Here is a 6,000-nt window from a genome sequence, read left to right on the forward strand (position 1 = left end):
ATTTCATTGAAAAAAACCCACAAAACTCGTCGTTCTCCCACTTCGGTTATCCAAAGAGTTGCAACAGCAAAGATTTCTGCCATAAGCTAATAAATTAGGAAAAAATGTCTCACAGATAGAGTGGTCAGAGAGTGGAACAGGCTGCCCAGGGAGAGGGTGGAGTCCCCATCCCTAGATGTGTTTGCGGGTCGTTTGGATGAGCTGTGGGGGCATGTGGGGTAGGGGAGAACTTTGTAGAGTTGGGCTGAGGGTTGGACTTGATGATCCCGAGGGGCTTTTCCAACCTGAATGGTTCTGTGATTCTGCGAAATGGAATCATTACTGAATGTCACCAAATAAATCACTGGTAGGTATTTGAGAGAGGGGGTGCAAGTGGGTTTGCTGAATGGTCATGCATTTATGTGCAACTGCAACTGAGGAGTGATTGGGACCTGGTAACACCCAGCCTGTGGAGGAATTCCTAAATTCATGTCTGTGCGGGACCATAGCTACAATTCACAGGGCACAGGCAGGAGTAGGGTTGCTTTGCTAGCTCTGCACTAGCAGCTCTCCTTCTCCTGTCCTTACTTTTTCCAGCTGTCCTGCTGCATCTAGAGGTATTGCAGCAGTTGGTGACGTTATAAATGGACAACCATAAGGGGAGAGCCCTCATGGAGCCATTGTGTCCACAGTTAGGGCTTAAGGCCCAAGCCAAAGGAGGGAGAGTGCTAGAGCTGGTGATAACACGACCCAATTTCCCAGATACACATTTTAGCAGAGCATTAGAGAATATATTGCAAGGTAAGAAACCACAGTGTGACTGTGTTGTTTCCTATAGCCTGGTGATCATCTGCAATTAGTGTGATTTTTAAAGCCGCTAGTCCTGGGGGATGTGGAAGGAAGGTCAATAAATAATACACAGAAGAAATGGCTTGGGAATAACTGAGTTAAGTTAAACAGAAGAATAAAAAGGTATCCTGAGCACAGATGCTTACTGAAAAAAAAACCAGTGTATTTGCCCTGTGAAGAATCTTTTCCCCTTTGTTCTAGTCATTGCCAAGAGCCACTCCAGCCTGGTCATGCCCTGGGGGGAGGTGGGTAAATCTGGCCCCAAGCAGGTTGTAAATCCCAGAGCAATCTTAAAAGAAGGTGTGTTTTATTAGCTGTTTCCATGCAGGGGGTACTAAGGTGGTAGGCACCAATTAATGCAGTTGAAGGTTAATCAGACACACAAAATCATTTAGAGGAACATGGCAATTCCTGAAGAATTTCCATTTTCCTGCCATCTCCTTTCCTGTCCTATGCTTTGGATGTACCTAATAGCTTTTGTGGTTTTCAAGCTCATCGTTTTTGCTGTGGTTATGGATCACCTTTCTTCCCTTCAAAATTCTTTGAAGGAATTTCAGAGAATCATCAGAGGCCCAAAATTCTTTAAAGGAAGTATGCTGTGTAGCCTTATTTGCATGTTCAGTTGAAGGGAAAAATACCATCTGGAAGTGGGAGCTAGACATATATACTCTGAGCTGTGGCTAAATTTAAGTCTTCAGAAGCATACCACATTAAAGCACACATTTTCTTACGAAGTAGCATTGGATATGCAGTGGGTACACAAAGTCACACTGCAATGTGCCTAAACTGTGACTGCGGTATGGTGCAGAGAGATGCAGCCTGCCTTCTGGTGGACAGTGGAGAAGAAGCAATAAATATCTTCAGGGTCAGCAGGAGTGCACAGAAACAAGAATGTTTCCGTCCCCTTTGGGCCACCCACTTTTCTTTGCTTTTATTTCCCTCTGCTTTGTCTTAGTTCTTTACCCCATCACTGCAGTTTACCCCCCAAACCTCCTTTCTTGTCCTTTGCCCTCTCCCTGTATGAGTTGCTTGGGTACCACTCCTGTGCTTGCTGACAAGTGTATGTCCTGGCGGATCTTCCAAACCCCCTTCCACCAGGTAGCTCCTCAGGTTGACTGACACAAATGATAAAGTGCTATGTGGTGCTCCTTTAGAGTCTTTAATAAGGAATTATCCCATGTTCATTAAACATGCTCTCTTGTTGCTAATGAGGTCTCAAATCAACATCTTGGTGACAAACACCTGAAGCTGCTCCCTGTCTCATGCCAAGACAAGTGCTTAACCATGCTGTGAAACGTGAAGTCTGCTGAAAAATAACTTCTTTCTCTTTTAACCTGGGTTATTTTACAGCTAATGCTGCGACCAAGCATTCTTCTATTTACTCCTACTCTTCCAACAACACTAAGGAGGAAGAGGAATGTATGGCTGAGCTCTGCAGGGTGTTAATAGTTCATGGGCCACAGTCACCTGTGCATTTGTGGATCACAGTGCAATGTCTCAAAGTTCTACTTTCCAGCAGAGGACTCTTACCCTCCTCGAAGGCACATTGATGCAAAAGTCAGTAGTTAAATAAAACCTGTGTCCATCCCTGCTCCAGTTGATTCACTGCACTTTGTAGACATGGCTGAAATTAGGGCACAGTGGTTTGGGCTTTGTATTTTGGAGCTTTTTTCCTTACTACCCTGAAGAAACTGTGGAGATGGTAACCTTCCACTGTGATGGGCAGTGGCAGTAACTTCATCTGCTACAACCATGTGCATCTTGCCTGAAGTTTAAGTCTCCAGAGACTTAAATTCAATGCTAGTTCCCTTCCCACATCTTTTGTGTCTACACTCACAAAATAATTGCTTGCAAATTGATACGAGCTTGTTAATGAGCTCGCCCTGGAAGGCTGAGCTGCTCAGCAGCACCTGGCTGAAGGAAGAGCCTCAGCAGTGCCATGGCTTGAGTGCCTGTGGTCCAAAGCAAGAGTGCTCATGGCAGCTTCTAACCGGTGCTAACTGGTACTCCCCATCTCAGTACTGTTATATTCATACCCCGAATTACAATAACTCTGAAGAATTTCCACTGGTTGCCTATAAATAATTTATTATTCAGCAGTGTCATCCTTGAAAATGAGTAGTTGCTTGATTTTGGGGTTTGTGTTTTGACAGTGGATTTATTTTTTCAAATTTATAGATTTATCCTACTTTGATCTAGTGAGAACCGACAACGTGTTGTTTGGATATTCATCACAACCATCCTACCGTGCAAACTGTGACAAGCTGTTTAAGCTCAATCTCTTTTATTTTTATGTTTCAATCACTGACTTTTATAAAAATATATCGTAGGCATGCCATTTCTGCATAGTAAAGCTGAAAGTAACTGGCTGCAGTTCAGGGCTCCTGGTGGGGGCTGAAGGGACCATGAATGAAGAGAAAATGATAAGCCCTGAAAACTGGGGATGGTGTGGGAGACAGTCAGATGTGTAGGGGTAAGAGTGTGCATCTCCCTTCTGCCTGCCTGGAGAGTTTCCTATCCTCCTGCAATTCCCACACCCAGTTGGTGACATTTACCTAACGCTGTTTATATTCCACCCACTCACCTCAGCTATGTCCTAAAATTGTATCCAATTTGGTCCACTAATCAAACCTGCATTTCATGCAGCCAGTCATGTCGTTGCTGGATACCAAGAGCAGCCCCAGCAGAGACTGGCCCAAACGGGGCATTGTGTGGCCATCCTCACCTTGTCCCTCAGCCACCACCTCTGTCCCACTGGCTAGAGAGAGGCGTAGAGCGGCTGCTCCCTTAGCTGGTTTAGTGCTCGCCTTCGGCGCACTGCTATAGGGGAAGGAGACTCGTCACAAAAGTGAATAATAAATTTATAAGATTTACAGCCTATCGCTCATTTATGAGTCATAAAGTTGTTTCAGGTGGTGATATTTTCTTCATTTTGCACCCGACTATGTTGCCGCCTTAGGAGATCACTAATAATGATATCTCAGTACAGGAATTGCCAATAATCTAAATGGTGATTTCTAGTAACTGTCAACAATCTTTAGGTTTAATTACTGCCATTAGCACTTTCTTTAATGGCAGTCTTAATAGAGAGTTCTGCATAAGCATCAGATAAATTGAAAAGAAAAACACAGGAGCTGGCAGTGGAGGGAAAATAGCTATAATTAAAAAGTGTGAAGCTTTGTTTTGTAATCTCTTAAAGTTTTCCGTATACACTGTACATAATGAAGCACTAAATTAGAATGCGATTTAGGTTGAATTTATTTTCAGTGGACTAGAAGAAATGAATACCATCTCCATGAACAGAGCTAGGATTCAGTCCACAGTTTAGCCTCAGCAGTTTTGTAGTGGTTTTGCATTTACACAAAGAACATGCTATTTTGTCCATAGTAAAGCGTTGGATTTGGTACCCTACCGTCTCTGTTCAGGTTTCCCTTTGTGTGTCAAGGTTGTTGCAGGGAGTTTTTTGGTTTGTGTGGATTAGTTCACAGCAACAGTAAAGTTTCAAGAAGATCTGTAAAGGCTGCTTTAATCGCAAATAATCTGTGTCCTTCCAGAGAGTGCTGCAGATGGTATGTTTTTAATAGACCCAATTGTCTGTTATTAAGAAATGCATCAATATAACACTCCTTTTGGTTAATGCAGAATGCAAGGAGTTGTGCAGGCTGCTCACAGTGATAACAGACCAGACTAGGAGAGGAAACTGTCATTCTGAACCTTGTGGTTCAGGTTAAAATAATGGCTTTGTTCTCTGAAATAGGGGGAAATGGAGGTATTTACCTTACTTATGTTTTCACAGTTTGAAACCACATCCTGGCTGCTTAGAAATCCAGTGGTAAAATTCCCGTTGACCTCTCTTTAGACCTATTTTTCCTTTGTCAAATATAATTTTTTTCCTCCCTAGATTTATAGAGTTGGGTTTGGGTGTGGGTTGGTTTGGTTTTTTGGGTTGTTTTGTTTTTGGGGTTTTTTTTTTGAGGGTTTTTTTTGCATGTTATTCACTGCACCTTTTAAATTCCCCAACCTAGCAAAGTGGATGCTTAACTGTAAGGATAAATGTTCTCAGTCAGTAGAATTACTATCATGTATAGGGTTAAACCCACACTTCAGAGTATCTGTGGAGCAGTCGGAGTGCCAGCGTTGCCTATGAGCAAGCCCTAAGAGCAGCCCCAAGCTCCCTCTGCCTTTTTGAGTCCCTTATACAACTTTGAACTAAATTCCATATTTACTTATTTCTTTGCAAGCCCAGTGATTTGGTGTGGGGAGAGCAAATGCAGTGTGCTGGGTCCCCCCACTGCTCCTGCCATCTTCTCTGGCCCCAAGGAGCGATGCCAGGGGCTGCTTGGGGATGGGCAGAGCCAGGTGGAAGAGTGAAGTGTGGTTTAGATAAATCCAGAAAACTCCAAATAGCTCTCCCTCTTCTTCATTTCCAAATGTCTGTTCTGATGGGGTAAGCTGGGAACACCCTTTTTTTTTTTTTTTCTTCTCTTTTCTTTTAAAAAGATTAAAAACCACCTCACTTTCCTCATTGGCAAGTTCTGATGGTGGGTGGTTTTTTTTCAACTACTGGGGAAAATAAATGCATAAAATAAAAACTGGTAGATGTTTTCCCAGACAGTCTTTCAGAGCCTGAAGAGAAGTGTAAAGCCAACCAGCCAACTCAGCTGGTTGCCTGCAATTCTGGAAAGTTCACAGTGCCAGTAAGAGCAGCACAAATAATCCTGCAAATCTGTATGTGCCTGTAATAACCTGTGAGATGTATGAAATTCAGTCTGAGGTTGAAGCTGAGCTGCTTGGACAGTTTGTCTTTCAAGTTCCTTTCACGTATAAAGCAAGAGCCCTGATCTGAGCATTGTACATCCCACAGATTCATACCACCCTTAAGGACTGAATTTATTAACTAGTCAAATAAATATATAGAAACAAGAATTCAGAGATATTCTCTCTCCAGCACCTAGATCTAGCAGCCCCTCACTGCAGCTGTCTCCAGGAGACACCCAGCTGCCCCTTTCCCTTTTATCTCCACTAGAAACAAAAGGTGGTTTCTCAGGAGCGAGGCAGTCGGCCTTACAGGCTCAGAGTGACCTGGTGACAGACCCTGAATTCATGAAGCAGGGTAAGACCTAGCGTACATCCCTTCATGCCTTCATCTTGTACAACTCTGGGACATGCAAT

This window comes from Athene noctua, chromosome 10 (genome assembly GCF_965140245.1).
Source record: "Athene noctua chromosome 10, bAthNoc1.hap1.1, whole genome shotgun sequence".
NCBI classification, from domain to species: domain Eukaryota; kingdom Metazoa; phylum Chordata; class Aves; order Strigiformes; family Strigidae; genus Athene; species Athene noctua.